The sequence below is a fragment of the Salvelinus namaycush genome, unplaced genomic scaffold (genome assembly GCF_016432855.1).
Source record: "Salvelinus namaycush isolate Seneca unplaced genomic scaffold, SaNama_1.0 Scaffold1074, whole genome shotgun sequence".
Classification (NCBI taxonomy): Eukaryota; Metazoa; Chordata; class Actinopteri; order Salmoniformes; family Salmonidae; genus Salvelinus; species Salvelinus namaycush.
Window position 1 is genome coordinate 42,245 of NW_024057758.1, and position 16,310 is coordinate 58,554.

Genomic DNA, 16,310 nt, shown 5'->3' on the forward strand with positions numbered 1-16,310 from the left:
TATATTGAAAAAACATACTTTAGGATGATATTGTGACATGTATCAAATAAAATCTAAGCCGGAGATCATATTCGCCCATAACGACGGGTTTCCAGAAGGCGATTCCAGGTCCAACTTCGCGCCTTCGAAAAAAAAATTAATGGCGGACCTCTCATTCCAAGAGGATGTATTCAATCTCAGAACAAGATAATCAACTAATTTCTGCTCTCACTTCCGCATTACACCCAGGGGAAGGTGTATGACGTGTTTCTATAGTCCCAAGTGACATGCCCTTTTATAGACAAGCTCTTGAACAAAGACCTCGCTTTTGGAAATCTCACTTCCGGATAGGAAATGGGCTGCAGAAAGAGTTCTGTTTCACTTAGAGAAATAATTCAAACGGTTTTAGAAACTAGAGAGTGTTTTCTATCCAATAGTAATAATAATATGCATATTGTATGAGCAAGAATTGAGTACGAGGCCGTTTGAAATGGGCACCTCTTTCCAGGTTACTCAATACTGCTCCTTCAGCCATAACAGGTTAACACTGGAGTGATAAATGAGCAGATGAGAATGTGCAAGTAGAGATACTGGTGTGCAAAAGAGCAGAAAAGTAAATAAAAACAGTATGGGGATGAGGTAGGTAGATTGGGTGGGCTATTTACAGATGGACTGTGTACAGCTGCAGTGATCGGTTAGCTGCTCAGATAGCTGTTATATAGGTAAAACAATATAAGGCATGAATAGCTTACCTTTTGCAAGTATAGACATTTCTGTCCACAGGTCAGTGGCCCAGACGCACTTTCTTCAAACTGCTCTTGATGGTGTAACGCCAATCAATCAATGCTGCAGGCGCCCTATCACCGCAAATACATATTAACTTCAGGATGGGTGGGTACCCTGCGGGACGGTTGATTTAACATAGGCTAATGCGATTAGCATGAGGTTGTAAGTAACAAGAACTATTTTTTATTATTATTATTTTTAATCTAACTGCACCGTCTAATTTACAGTAGCTATTACAGTGAAAGAATACTATTGTTTGAGGAGAGTGCACAGTTTTGAACATGAAAAGTTATTAATAAACAAACGAAGCACATTTTGGCAGTCTTCAAACAATTTTTTTTACAGAAATGCAATGGTTCATTGGATCAGTCTAACACTTTGCACATACGCTGCTGCCATCTAGTCGCCAATATCTAAATTCCACCTGGGCTGGAATGGCCTTTCTCTTGCATTTCAAAGATGATGGTACAAAAAAGTTTTTTTTTTTTCTTTACATTATCTTTTACCAGATCTATTGTGTTATATTCTCCTACATTCCTTTCACATTTCCACAAACTTCAAAGTGTTTCCTTTCAAATGGTACCAAGAAAATGCATATCCTTACTTCAGGGCCTGAGCTGCAGGCAGTTAGATTTGGGTATGTCATTTTAGGTCGAAAATTGAAGAAGAAAAAGGTCTGATCCTTAAGAGGTTTTTAAGTAGCCATGTGCTTTGAGCACCCGGTCAAAGAGTGATAACAGGCACAGAAGCTCAGTCTGTCAGTAGGAGTTTTAATGATGAACCAGAGTATATAAGTGGTCTGTGTACAGAGGGAAACAGGAAGAAAGAGAGCATTATTTCAATGTAAATCCAATAAACAATATACATTAAATAATACATGTCAGCTCAATCTCTATACACAATTTACAATGATAGGAAAAAAACACCATAATTCCTCTCATGGGAATTAACATTACAACACCAACTAGGCTAATCACATAATAGTAATACATGGTAGGAGAACTGGTGAAGTAACACAGGGGCCAAAATATATATATATTTTTTAAGTGTATTTTGTGTGTGCTTGATCTTGTGTATTCTGAACTATGTAACTTCTATCTTCTGATAATTTCCAGCATTATCTCCCAGATGTCTTCTTTCCAAATATACCAAGTTTTTGCATGTCAGAATCACGTAATTACACATGAATAGCTGTTACTTTTGCATGTCTATTTAGGCGGAAATCTACATTTGGCCATTTTCTCTCGTTATTTCATGTGTGTCATCTCATGCGTTTCTAAATTCCCTTACCGGATATAACTCTTTCCACACTGCAAGCATTGGAATGGCTTATCTCGTGTGTATTCTCTTATGCGCTTTCAGATGCCATGACTGGGTAAATCCCATTCTACACAGAGAGCAGTGGAAAGGCTTCTCTACAGTGTTTTCTCTCATGCTTTTTCATGTCCCCTAATGACAAATACTTATTTTCACACTGGGAGTAGTGATAGGGCTTGTCTTCTGTGTGTGTGTATATATCTTATGTGATTTAAGGGACCCCAACCGTGTAAAACTCTTTCCACACTGGGAGCAGTGGTAAGGCTTCACCCCTGTGTGTGTTCTCTCATGCTCGTTCAGTTGCCCTGACCAGCTAAAACTACTTTTACAATGGGAGCAGTGATAAGGCTTTTCCCCTGTGTGTATTCTCTCATGAGATTTGAGGTCCCCTGATCGTGAAAATGTCCTTCCACACTGAGAGCATTGGAATGGTTTTTCCCCTGTGTGTATTCTCTTATGCTCGTTCAGGTGTGTTGACTGGATAAATCTCTTTCCACACTGGAAGCATTGGTAAGGCTTGTCTCCTGTGTGTATTCTCTTATGTATTTCAAGGCTCCCTAACCGTGTAAAACTCTTTCCACACTGAGAGCAATGATACGGCTTCTTCCCTGCATGTGTTCTCTTATGGTTTTTCAGGCTCCATAAACGGGTATAACTCTTCCCACACTGTGAACAGTGATGTCGTCTCGCTGGTTCAGACGTCTCTGGTTCCTCTGAGTCTGGTCTCTCTTCTGCCAAAGACAAACAGAGTGATTAAAACAGGGAGACCTGAATGAAATCTCCACATACATTTGTCATTTTAGTCATTTAGCAGACGCTCTTATCCAGAGAGACTTACAGTCAAGTGCTCTTAGCATGTGATGCATGTGCTCCATTGTTTACATGACCCATGTATTTTACACTGTGTGGCTTTAAGGGAATAGTATGGTCACTATCCAGAGCAACTTGTTAGTGCATCCATCTTAAGGTAGCTAGGTGAGACAACCACAACAGTGATAGTAAATACAGTTTCCCTCAGTTAGTGCATCCATCTTAAGGTAGCTTGGTGAGACAACCACAACAGTGATAGTAAATACAGTTTCCCTCAGTTAGTGCATCCATCTTAAGGTAGCTAGGTGAGACAACGACAACAGTGATAGCAACCACATTTTCCCTCAATTAAATGTGCTAATTTATAATGACCTGGCCTGTGTCCCATAATAGAACCAGGCTAATAATGACTAGCCATCTGTTAAATTAGCATTCCCCTGTGTTCTTACATTGATTTAGATGTATTTACTGTAACAGCAAAGAAACGAGAAACCACGACAACAGAACAAAAACGCGAGGACTGATTTCCCCCATTTTTTTCAGGTTCTCTGAAAATCACACTTTTCAACAGAAAAACATAAATGAATGTTCTAATTCCACAACAATGCTTAAAACACATGAGGGGAAATCTGGGAAAATCTGAATGTTTGTGTGTAGTTACCCTTTAATTCAAGTGGCACCAGCCAGACAGCCTTGTTGGCACCAGCCAGACAACCTTGTTTGTCGAGCAGTGTTTCTATAGCGCAGTTGTGATGGGGAGTTTTCAAAACAAAATGGCCAATACAAATAATCACGATTCTGCCAGGTAGGCATATGATACTTTTTAATTGTCTTTCCGTCTACCCGAAGACATAAGCATCGCTAACGGCTATACGTCCCCACGAAGACATTAGCATCGCTAACGGCTATACGTCCCCCCGAAGACATTAGCATCGCTAACGGCTATACGTCTACCCGAAGACATTAGCATCGCTAACGGCTATACGTCTACCCGAAGACATTAGCATCGCTAACGGCTATACGTCTACCCGAAGACATTAGCATCGCTAACGGCTATACGTCTACCCGAAGACATTAGCATCGCTAACGGCTATACGTCTACCCGAAGACATTAGCATCGCTAACGGCTATACGTCTACCCGAAGACATTAGCGTCGCTAACGGCTATACGTCTACCCGAAGACATTAGCGTCGCTAACGGCTATACGTCTACCCGAAGACATTAGCGTCGCTAACGGCTATACGTCTACCCGAAGACATTAGCGTCGCTAACGGCTATACGTCTACCCGAAGACATTAGCATCGCTAACGGCTATACGTCTACCCGAAGACATTAGCATCGCTAACGGCTATATGTCTACCCGAAGACATTAGCATCGCTAACGGCTATACGTCTACCCGAAGACATTAGCATCGCTAACGGCTATAAGTCTACCCGAAGACATTAGCATCGCTAACGGCTATACGTCTACCCGAAGACATTAGCATCGCTAACGGCTATACGTCTACCCGAAGACATTAGCATCGCTAACGGCTATACGTCTACCCGAAGACATTAGCATCGCTAACGGCTATACGTCTACCCGAAGACATTAGCATCGCTAACGGCTATACGGAGTGGTAGACATATAAACCCTACACCGCACACACAGGGTTCAACAATCAGGTACATTTACCAGCGGCAGACTGGGTTCAGCGCCAACTGAACTTTACTGTCCGGGGGGACAAGATCTGACGATATGACAGGAAAGTTAATGATGCGTGCATAATATAAATAGCAGATTATTTTATCTTTAATTTGCTGGCTGAGCAAGTCTCAGGAATTCATATAGACATTGGCAAGTCAAATTCAAGGACCTACGGACTTTTTCAAGCACTTCATTGTAATTTTCAAGGACCGACGTTTTAAGTTTAATTGTTGTAATAGCCTATAGGATAAAAACTCTCCCCAAAATGTATGCTAAAAACATATGCATTAGCCTACCACTTTAACAATAATGTTTATTCTTATTATTTGCCTACCAAATGGCATTATGAAGTTCACATAATTAACATTCTAAAATATGTCTGAATAATGTGGGCATCGCCTGACTAAATAAACAGCATGCTCCCACAAACACACTAATGAAGTCTGTCCATGTGGTGGTAGTCAGTCTGTCCATGTGGTAGTAGTCAGTCTGTCCATGTGGTACTAGTCAGTCTGTCCATGTGGTACTAGTCAGTCTGTCCATGTGGTACTAGTCAGTCTGTCCATGTGGTACTAGTCAGTCTGTCCATGTGGTACTAGTCAGTCTGTCCATGTGGTACTAGTCAGTCTGTCCATGTGGTACTAGTCAGTCTGTCCATGTGGTACTAGTCAGTCTGTCCATGTGGTACTAGTCAGTCTGTCCATGTGGTGGTAGTCAGTCTGTCCATGTGGTAGTAGTCAGTCTGTCCATGTGGTACTAGTCAGTCTGTCCATGTGGTACTAGTCAGTCTGTCCATGTGGTACTAGTCAGTCTGTCCATGTGGTACTAGTCAGTCTGTCCATGTGGTACTAGTCAGTCTGTCCATGTGGTACTAGTCAGTCTGTCCATGTGGTACTAGTCAGTCTGTCCATGTGGTACTAGTCAGTCTGTCCATGTGGTGGTAGTCAGTCTGTCCATGTGGTGGTAGTCAGTCTGTCCATGTGGTAGTAGTCAGTCTGTCCATGTGGTACTAGTCAGTCTGTCCATGTGGTACTAGTCAGTCTGTCCATGTGGTACTAGTCAGTCTGTCCATGTGGTACTAGTCAGTCTGTCCATGTGGTACTAGTCAGTCTGTCCATGTGGTACTAGTCAGTCTGTCCACGTGATAGTAGTCAGTCTGTGGTAGTAGTCAGTCTGTCCATGTGGTACTAGTCAGTCTGTCCATGTGGTACTAGTCAGTCTGTCCATGTGGTACTAGTCAGTCTGTCCATGTGGTACTAGTCAGTCTGTCCATGTGGTACTAGTCAGTCTGTCCATGTGGTACTAGTCAGTCTGTCCATGTGGTACTAGTCAGTCTGTCCATGTGGTAGTAGTCAGTCTGTCCATGTGGTACTAGTCAGTCTGTCCATGTGGTACTAGTCAGTCTGTCCATGTGGTACTAGTCAGTCTGTCCATGTGGTACTAGTCAGTCTGTCCATGTGGTACTAGTCAGTCTGTCCATGTGGTACTAGTCAGTCTGTCCATGTGGTACTAGTCAGTCTGTCCATGTGGTACTAGTCAGTCTGTCCATGTGGTACTAGTCAGTCTGTCCATGTGGTTGGTACTAGTCAGTCTGTCCATGTGGTTGGTACTAGTCAGTCTGTCCATGTGGTACTAGTCAGTCTGTCCATGTGGTACTAGTCAGTCTGTCCATGTGGTACTAGTCAGTCTGTCCATGTGGTACTAGTCAGTCTGTCCATGTGGTACTAGTCAGTCTGTCCATGTGGTACTAGTCAGTCTGTCCATGTGGTACTAGTCAGTCTGTGGTAGTAGTCAGTCTGTCCATGTGGTACTAGTCAGTCTGTCCATGTGGTACTAGTCAGTCTGTCCATGTGGTACTAGTCAGTCTGTCCATGTGGTAGGTACTAGTCAGTCTGTCCATGTGGTTGGTACTAGTCAGTCTGTCCATGTGGTTGGTACTAGTCAGTCTGTCCATGTGGTTGGTACTAGTCAGTCTGTCCATGTGGTACTAGTCAGTCTGTCCATGTGGTACTAGTCAGTCTGTCCACGTGATAGTAGTCAGTCTGTGGTAGTAGTCAGTCTGTCCATGTGGTACTAGTCAGTCTGTCCATGTGGTACTAGTCAGTCTGTCCATGTGGTACTAGTCAGTCTGTCCATGTGGTACTAGTCAGTCTGTCCATGTGGTACTAGTCAGTCTGTCCATGTGGTACTAGTCAGTCTGTCCATGTGGTACTAGTCAGTCTGTCCATGTGGTAGTAGTCAGTCTGTCCATGTGGTAGTAGTCAGTCTGTCCATGTGGTACTAGTCAGTCTGTCCATGTGGTACTAGTCAGTCTGTCCATGTGGTACTAGTCAGTCTGTCCATGTGGTACTAGTCAGTCTGTCCATGTGGTACTAGTCAGTCTGTCCATGTGGTACTAGTCAGTCTGTCCATGTGGTACTAGTCAGTCTGTCCATGTGGTACTAGTCAGTCTGTCCATGTGGTTGGTACTAGTCAGTCTGTCCATGTGGTTGGTACTAGTCAGTCTGTCCATGTGGTTGGTACTAGTCAGTCTGTCCATGTGGTACTAGTCAGTCTGTCCATGTGGTACTAGTCAGTCTGTCCATGTGGTACTAGTCAGTCTGTCCATGTGGTACTAGTCAGTCTGTCCATGTGGTACTAGTCAGTCTGTCCATGTGGTACTAGTCAGTCTGTCCATGTGGTACTAGTCAGTCTGTGGTAGTAGTCAGTCTGTCCATGTGGTACTAGTCAGTCTGTCCATGTGGTACTAGTCAGTCTGTCCATGTGGTACTAGTCAGTCTGTCCATGTGGTAGGTACTAGTCAGTCTGTCCATGTGGTTGGTACTAGTCAGTCTGTCCATGTGGTTGGTACTAGTCAGTCTGTCCATGTGGTACTAGTCAGTCTGTCCATGTGGTACTAGTCAGTCTGTCCATGTGGTACTAGTCAGTCTGTCCATGTGGTACTAGTCAGTCTGTCCATGTGGTACTAGTCAGTCTGTCCATGTGGTACTAGTCAGTCTGTCCATGTGGTACTAGTCAGTCTGTGGTAGTAGTCAGTCTGTCCATGTGGTACTAGTCAGTCTGTGGTACTAGTCAGTCTGTCCATGTGGTACTAGTCAGTCTGTGGTACTAGTCAGTCTGTCCATGTGGTACTAGTCAGTCTGTCCATGTGGTACTAGTCAGTCTGTCCATGTGGTACTAGTCAGTCTGTCCATGTGGTACTAGTCAGTCTGTCCATGTGGTACTAGTCAGTCTGTCCATGTGGTACTAGTCAGTCTGTCCATGTGGTACTAGTCAGTCTGTCCATGTGGTACTAGTCAGTCTGTCCATGTGGTACTAGTCAGTCTGTCCACGTGGTAGTAGTCAGTCTGTCCACGTGGTAGTAGTCAGTCTGTCCATGTGGTAGTAGTCAGTCTGTCCATGTGGTACTAGTCAGTCTGTCCACGTGGTAGTAGTCAGTCTGTCCATGTGGTAGTAGTCAGTCTGTCCACATGGTAGTAGTCAGTCTGTCCACGTGGTAGTAGTCAGTCTGTGGTAGTAGTCAGTCTGTGGTAGTAGTCAGTCTGTCCATGTGGTACTAGTCAGTCTGTCCATGTGGTACTAGTCAGTCTGTGGTAGTAGTCAGTCTGTCCATGTGGTACTAGTCAGTCTGTCCATGTGGTACTAGTCAGTCTGTCCATGTGGTAGTAGTCAGTCTGTCCACGTGGTAGTAGTCAGTCTGTCCATGTGGTAGTAGTCAGTCTGTCCACATGGTAGTAGTCAGTCTGTCCACGTGGTAGTAGTCAGTCTGTGGTAGTAGTCAGTCTGTGGTAGTAGTCAGTCTGTGGTACTAGTCAGTCTGTCCATGTGGTACTAGTCAGTCTGTGGTAGTAGTCAGTCTGTCCATGTGGTACTAGTCAGTCTGTCCATGTGGTACTAGTCAGTCTGTCCATGTGGTACTAGTCAGTCTGTCCATGTGGTACTAGTCAGTCTGTCCATGTGGTACTAGTCAGTCTGTCCATGTGGTACTAGTCAGTCTGTCCATGTGGTACTAGTCAGTCTGTCCATGTGGTACTAGTCAGTCTGTCCATGTGGTACTAGTCAGTCTGTCCATGTGGTACTAGTCAGTCTGTCCATGTGGTACTAGTGAGTCTGTCCATGTGGTACTAGTCAGTCTGTCCATGTGGTAGTAGTGAGTCTGTCCATGTGGTACTAGTCAGTCTGTCCATGTGGTAGTAGTCAGTCTGTGGTAGTAGTCAGTCTGTGGTAGTAGTCAGTCTGTCCATGTGGTACTAGTCAGTCTGTCCATGTGGTTGGTACTAGTCAGTCTGTCCATGTGGTTGGTACTAGTCAGTCTGTCCATGTTGTACTAGTCAGTCTGTCCATGTGGTACTAGTCAGTCTGTCCATGTGGTACTAGTCAGTCTGTCCATGTGGTACTAGTCAGTCTGTCCATGTGGTACTAGTCAGTCTGTCCATGTGGTAGTAGTCAGTCTGTCCATGTGGTAGTAGTCAGTCTGTCCATGTGGTAGTAGTCAGTCTGTGGTAGTAGTCAGTCTGTCCATGTGGTACTAGTCAGTCTGTCCATGTGGTACTAGTCAGTCTGTCCATGTGGTACTAGTCAGTCTGTCCATGTGGTAGTAGTCAGTCTGTCCATGTGGTAGTAGTCAGTCTGTCCATGTGGTACTAGTCAGTCTGTCCATGTGGTACTAGTCAGTCTGTCCATGTGGTACTAGTCAGTCTGTCCATGTGGTACTAGTCAGTCTGTCCATGTGGTACTAGTCAGTCTGTCCATGTGGTACTAGTCAGTCTGTCCATGTGGTACTAGTCAGTCTGTCCATGTGGTACTAGTCAGTCTGTCCATGTGGTACTAGTCAGTCTGTCCATGTGGTACTAGTCAGTCTGTCCATGTGGTACTAGTCATAGAAATGTTGAAGACTTATTTAGTCACGAGGCATAATATGTTTCTAACGGTCACAGAATTTAAAAAACCACTAAAACAACTAGTCATGTCGCAGACACCAACGCTACCCTACCGGATGAGCGAAAATACATTTTCTCCCACTTCGAGCATAAAGACTCAGATGCCGTGGAGGACAACGTGCTAAACAATCTGTCCCTCAACGTCAGCCAAACAAAGGAGCTGCCACCCGAGTGGCACAGTGGTCTAAGGCACTGCATCGCAGTGCTTTAGGTGTCACTCCAGACCCGGGTTCGATCCCAGAACTAACAGAACTCTGCTGGTTGTCCTGGTAACAGATACCAGTGGGCAGATCTATTTTATTTGTTCAAACTGAACTACAGCACTTACTTTGATGAGTCAAATCTGATCCTTTCTTCTCTTCTCCTCCTCTCACAGTTCCACTCAGCCCCGTTGTTTTCCTGCAGTCCACCAGCAGCACAGACAACCTCTTCATATCCAGCAGTAAGGTGCTACCGGGAGAGGCATGACACGGGGACTCCGGGAGGGAGGAAGGGCTAGCGTTGTCCTGGTAACCATAAAGAGGGGACACAGACACATATCATTATGGATGCTGATGTCACTGTTGTCATGAAGTGCTTTACAGAAACCCAGCCCAGACCCCAATAGAGCAAGCTGTATGCTAGACCAGACCAAGCTGTACCATCTGGTGTTCTGATCTGGAGAGACACTTCTCTGCCTCGTCAGCATCAGGATGTTGTTGAGGTTCCCCAGAGGATCCATGATAGTCGTGTCTCTCTCCTGTGTGAATGAGAACATCAAACAGATGGTAAACTTATGAACTTCTATTGCGATCACAGTCTTACAAAAGGCATGAAAATGTCTAAAAAGGGCCTAAAATAGCCACTTTCATCATGATTTTGTAAAATATTGTTTGTGTTGTTTAAAAGGGTAGTTTCACAAATTGGGTGACTTTTGCGTTCCCTTTATCTTTGATATTTTAAGTGTAAATTAGTGTAAATTATGCACCAATATTGAATTTTAAAAGCCTGTTATATTAGATGAGGTGCACTTTAATGTAAACCACATGGAGAATTCAATAAACCTAATATAAAAGACCCCACAATATATGTACCAATGGCAAATTCAAACTTTAACAATTCCTACAGTACTGAACAACATATTCAAGTGTAGAACTTCAGTAGAATGCCCCTTAAAAATCCCCACATTAGTTCAACAACGGCATAGTGTATGACTCTGTTTTTAAGAAAGTACTCACTGGTGTTAATCTGATCTTCTGTCTCCTCTTTCACTCCCAAAACGACTTCCTCCTTCACCTTTATTGAGATAGCATCCTCTCCCACTCCTAAAGGTTCTTTATCTTTTTTCACTTTAACATCTTCCTCCTCTTCTTTCAATGTGATATCTTCCTCTTCCTCCTTTTTCATTCTGAAAGCTTCTACCTCCTCCTTTTCCACTGCGACAGCCTCTATCCCCTCTTCCTCTCCAAAATGTTCTTTCTCTTCTTTCAGTATAACAGCCTCCTCTTCCTCCTTTTTAATTATGAAAGCTTCTCTCTCTCCTTTCATTGTAATACCCTCCTCTTCTTCTTTCACGACAATGTTCAACCCCAGAGATTCTTTCTCCGTCCAGTAGACATATTCTTCTTTAGCAAGGGACGAGTTGCTGAGTGAGCTCATGGTCAGGGATGTTAGCTAGTTAACTAGCTAGTTAGCATTAGCGACTAGCCTAGTGCTAGGCTCAGTACCAATCTTTGACAAATTTGCAAATTGAACAAGCAAATTAGGTTAAAGTTAACAAGAAGATACGTCAACAGAACTGTGTTTAAACCACTGAAAAAGGGCTAATGTGCATAAACGTGGTCTAAAGCGTCAATCTTTCAGTTTTATGTTGGCTAGCAAGCTACCGAGGCGGTTGAAAGAGTAGCCGTGTTGTTGTTCCTGAAGAAGCGTCCCGTCCAGTCCATTATACGTCACGCAAGAAACATCACCTGAAAGACGCAATGCGCCATCTGCTGGCTGGAGTGGGTAACGCAGTTTGGAAACAACAGTTACTACACTTTCTGTATTGGAAAGAACGTCATAATAATTTAACAATAAACTGATATATTTTCTCTTACGTCTTACAAATAATACGTTCCTGTACACAGACGTAGAAACGTAATATGAATATGTAGATGGTTAATAAATACTTATATGAATAGGTAGTGTGTTGTTAATACACATTTTCTCTGTTCATTTTTCACATTCGTTTTTATCTACATGTGACCTTACCATTCCCTTAAAGCCACGCTCTATAAGATACAAATCATCCTGTAAACAACAGAGCAAATGCATCACATGCAAATAGCACTTGAATATCTGTAGTGCTAAACACTGAGTATACAAAACATTAAGAACACCTGCTCCTTCCATGACATAGACTGACCAGGTGAATCCAGGCTAAAGCTATGATCCCTTACTGATGTCACTAGTTAAATCCACTTCAATCCGTGTAGATGAAGGTGGGAGAGTCAGGTTAAATAAGGATTTTTAAGCCTTGAGACAATTGAGGCATGGATTGTGTATGTGTATCATTCATATGGTGAGTTGGGAAGACAAAATAGTTAAGTGTCTTTGAAAGGGGTATGGTAGTAGGTGCCAAGCGCCGGTTTGTGTCAAGAACTGCAACGCTGCTGGGTTTTTCAGCTCAACAGTTTCCCATGTGTGCCAAGAATGGTCCACCACCCAAACAGAGGTGGTCAGTGCCATTTAAGATGAGGCAGGACGATTGGTTTTTTCATGAGCATGGCCTTATTTCTATTACAGCATATTGGATGACTGTCATTCATATTCCATTCACCCTGTTCAATGTAACAGCGATAGGTTTAGGCTACTACACGATACTAACATTTCCCCTATACCTATCATGAGGTTGCTACAACCTGCCTATGAATGAAAGTTTACAATGTAGGTGCACACAGGTCAAGAGAAACATTTGAGGTGACAGACAGTGACACATGGACAGACAGTGACACATTCAATATCGCCTTGCACACTCTCGCCTGCATCTAGCTGACATAGAGATTCTATTGGACAAATTCAGGTATGTTTATTACCGTTTTGTTCCGTTTATGTAACGTTTGTCAACAGAATCGGTGGAATGAATACAACCCTGATCAGGCATAAACACAGTTCACTTTCATTACAGCCACGTTGTATTTCTTTTCACTTTCATTACAGCCACGTTGTATTTCTTCTCACATCTATGCGCTCACCTCTTTATCACCTTCTCCCTTTGTTTCTGTACTTCACTGCACAACAGATCAGCTGTATGTGACCAGGAGAAAAAACCCTTCCAAGCCAAACCATATCATAACTGCTACACACAGCCTACATCGTTGTCACCATATTAGCTAACATAACATCATAGTCAACACAGCTAATAGAACTAACGCGTTAGTAAACCTGCTACAATCATGCAGTAATGTTACAGTGTACAGTCAGTAAGTAGTTTAGCATTTACATTGGCGGGCCCCGGTGGCAATAAATAAGTAAAACCAAAAGCTTACCTTGACTTGGAAGAGTTCCAGTGTTGTGTTGGAAAGTCATAGCCAGCTAGCTAACATAGCATCCCTTTGTTTGAGCCGGGTGTTTGAGTAGGCTAAACTAGCTAGCTGCATTTGCTAGCTATGTAAGTGAATCTGAAAGTGGAAAATAAGTGACGAAATCTCTCTCACTTCTCCTTCGTTTTGGAATAAAATAATTTGTTCAAAACTGTTCAACTATTGTCTTTTTCTCTCTTTGAGTCAACTACTCACCACATGTTATGCACTGCAGTGCTAGCTAGCTGTAGCTTATGCTTTCAGTACTAGATTCATTCTCTGATCCTTTCATTGGATGGACAACATGTCAGTTCATGCTGCAAGAGCTCTGATAGGTTCGAGGACGTCCTCTGGAAGTTGTCATAATTACTGTGTAAGTCTATGGAAGGGCTTGAGAACCACGAGCCTCCTAGGTTTTGTATTGAATTCAATGTACCCAAAGGAGGATGCAAAGTAGTATGTTTTAATCAATTATTATTTGGTTGTAAAAGTATACTAAATATAATTACATCTAAAAATCGATAACTTTTTAAATATTTTACCATTTTTATTTTTATGAAAATCACTGAGGAGGATGGTCCTCCCCTTCCTCCTCTGAGGAGCCTCCACTGCACCCAATGAACACCCAGCCAACTTGACACAATTGTGGGAAGCATTGGAGTCAACATGGGCCAGCATCCCTGTGGAACGCTTTCGACACCTTGAAGAGTCCATAACTCAATGAATTGAGTCTGTTCTGAGGGAAAAAGGGGAAGGTGCAACTCCATATTAGGAACGTGTATATCTGCCATTTAGCAGACACTTTTATCCAAAGCGATTTGCAGTCATGTGTGCAAACACTTTACATATGGATGGTCCCAGGAATCAAACCCACAACCCTGGTTTTACAAGCACTATACTTTACCAACTGAGCTACACGACCACAAGGAATGATCAAGGAATGATGGAGATAAACACACACACACACAGCCTGAGTTTGAAACATCTAATTTAATCAAAGAAACATTGAAACTGACATACTCCATATTTAGTTAAAATCAAATGTTATTTGTCACATGAATACAACAGGTGTAGACCTTACTGTTAAATGCTTACTTACAAGACCTTAACCAACAATGTAGTTTTAAGAAAAATAAGAGTTAAGAAAATATTTCCTAACTAAAGGAAAAAAAGTAACACAAAATAACAACAACGAGGCTTAATGACCAAAAGCACAATTCAAGTTATGTAAAAAAATTAGACAAGTGTAGAAGCAGTATGTGTGTTCTCTCATGAACTTTAAGTAGCCTATATTTGATGTGATATATTCCTTTCGAGACAGGATTGTGTCACGTCACAGATCTGGGGAAGTGGACCAAAACATTCCCGCAGCATTGAAGGTCCCAAAGAACACAGTGTCCTCCATCATTCTTAAATGGAGAAGTTTGGAACCACCAAGACTTCCTAGAGCTGGCCGCCTGGCCAGACTGAGAAATAGGGGGAGAATGGCCTTGGTCAGGGAGGTGACCAATAACCCAATGGTCACTCTGACAGAGCTCTAGAGTTCCTCTGTGGAGATGGGAGAACCTTCCAGGAGGACAACCATCTCTGCAGCACTCCACCAATCAGGCCTTTATGGTAGAGTGGCCAGACGGAAGCCACTCCTCAGTAAAAAGCACATGACAGCCAGCTTGGAGTTTGCCAAAAGGCATCTAAAGACTATCAGACCATGAGAAACAAGATTCTCTGGTCCAGTGAAACCAAGACTGAACTCTTTGGCCTGAATGCCAAGTGTCACGTAAGGGCTATTATACCAAGAAGGAGAGTGATGGAGTACTGCATCAGATGACTTGGCCTCCACAATCCCCTGACTTCAACCAAATTGAGATGGTTTGGGATGAGTCGGACCGCAGAGTGAAGGAAAAGCAGCCAACAAGTGCTCAGCATATGGGAACTCCTTCAAGACTGTTGGAAAAGCATTCCAGGTGAAGATGGTTGAGAGAACGCCAAGAGTGTGCAAAGCTGTCATCAAGGCAAAGGGTGGCTACTTTGAAGAATCTAAAATATATTTTTGGGTTACTACATGATTCCATATGTCTATTTTCATAGTTGTGATGTCTTCACTATTATTCTACAATATAGAAAATAGTAAAAATAAAGAAAAACCCTTGAATGAGTGCTTTGTCATTATTGGATATTGTGTGTAGATTGATCAGACTGATTTTTTCCCCAATTTTAGAATTAGGCTGTAACGTAACAAACTGGAAATGTCTAGGGGTCTGAATACTTTCAGAATGCACTGTATGTACACTAAAACAAAAATATAAATGCAACATGTAAAGCGTTGGTCCCATGTTTCATGAGCTGAAATACAAGATCCCAGAAATATTCCATAAAGCACAAAAAATATTATTTAGCTCAAATTTGTTTACATCCCTGTTACACAAACAGTAGGTATCCTACACACATACTTCCACACAAACAGTAGGTATCCTACACATATACTGCCACACCAACAGTAGGTATCCTACACACATACTTCCTCACAAACAGTAGGTATCCTACACACATACTTCCTCACAAACAGTAGGTATCCTACACACATACTTCCACACAAACAGTAGGTATCCTACACACATACTTCCACACAAACAGTAGGTATCCTACACACATACTTCCTTCCACACAAACAGTAGGTATCCTACACACATACTTCCACACAAACAGTAGGTATCCTACACACATACTTCCACACAAACAGTAGGTATCCTACACACATACTTCCACACAAACAGTAGGTATCCTACACACATACTTCCACACAAACAGTAGGTATCCTACACACATACTTCCACACAAACAGTAGGTATCCTACACACATACTTCCTCACAAACAGTAGGTATCCTACACACATACTGCCACACAAACAGTAGGTATCCTACACACATACTGCCACACAAACAGTAGGTATCCTACACACATACTTCCACACGAACAGTAGGTATCCTACACACATACTTCCTCACAAACAGTAGGTATCCTACACACATACATACACACAAACAGTAGGTATCTTACACACATACTTCCACACAAACAGTAGGTGAGTTTTATCTCTATAGTTCTCACCACTGTGTATCACTGCCCAGCCGACAGTTCCATTCCCCGAGATTAGGGAAACCTTGAGAGGTACTTCCTGTACTCTCATAGGTTCCTCAGAGGCCTAGCCAGGTCGGTTCAAACACAGGTTTAATTGTTCTTCGGCATT

General features: G+C 42.8%; 1 long non-coding RNA gene across 1 annotated transcript; it reads right to left on the reverse strand.

Moving 5' to 3' along the window:
• Positions 1–1,515: 1,515 nt before the first annotated feature.
• LOC120035617 lies at positions 1,516–9,894 on the reverse strand. The gene is made up of 2 exons (XR_005474235.1): positions 9,849–9,894; positions 1,516–2,813 (listed from the first exon to the last, which is right to left on the reverse strand). It is a non-coding gene; the product is annotated as an uncharacterized LOC120035617 (long non-coding RNA).
• Between the last annotated feature and the right edge of the window lie 6,416 nt (positions 9,895–16,310).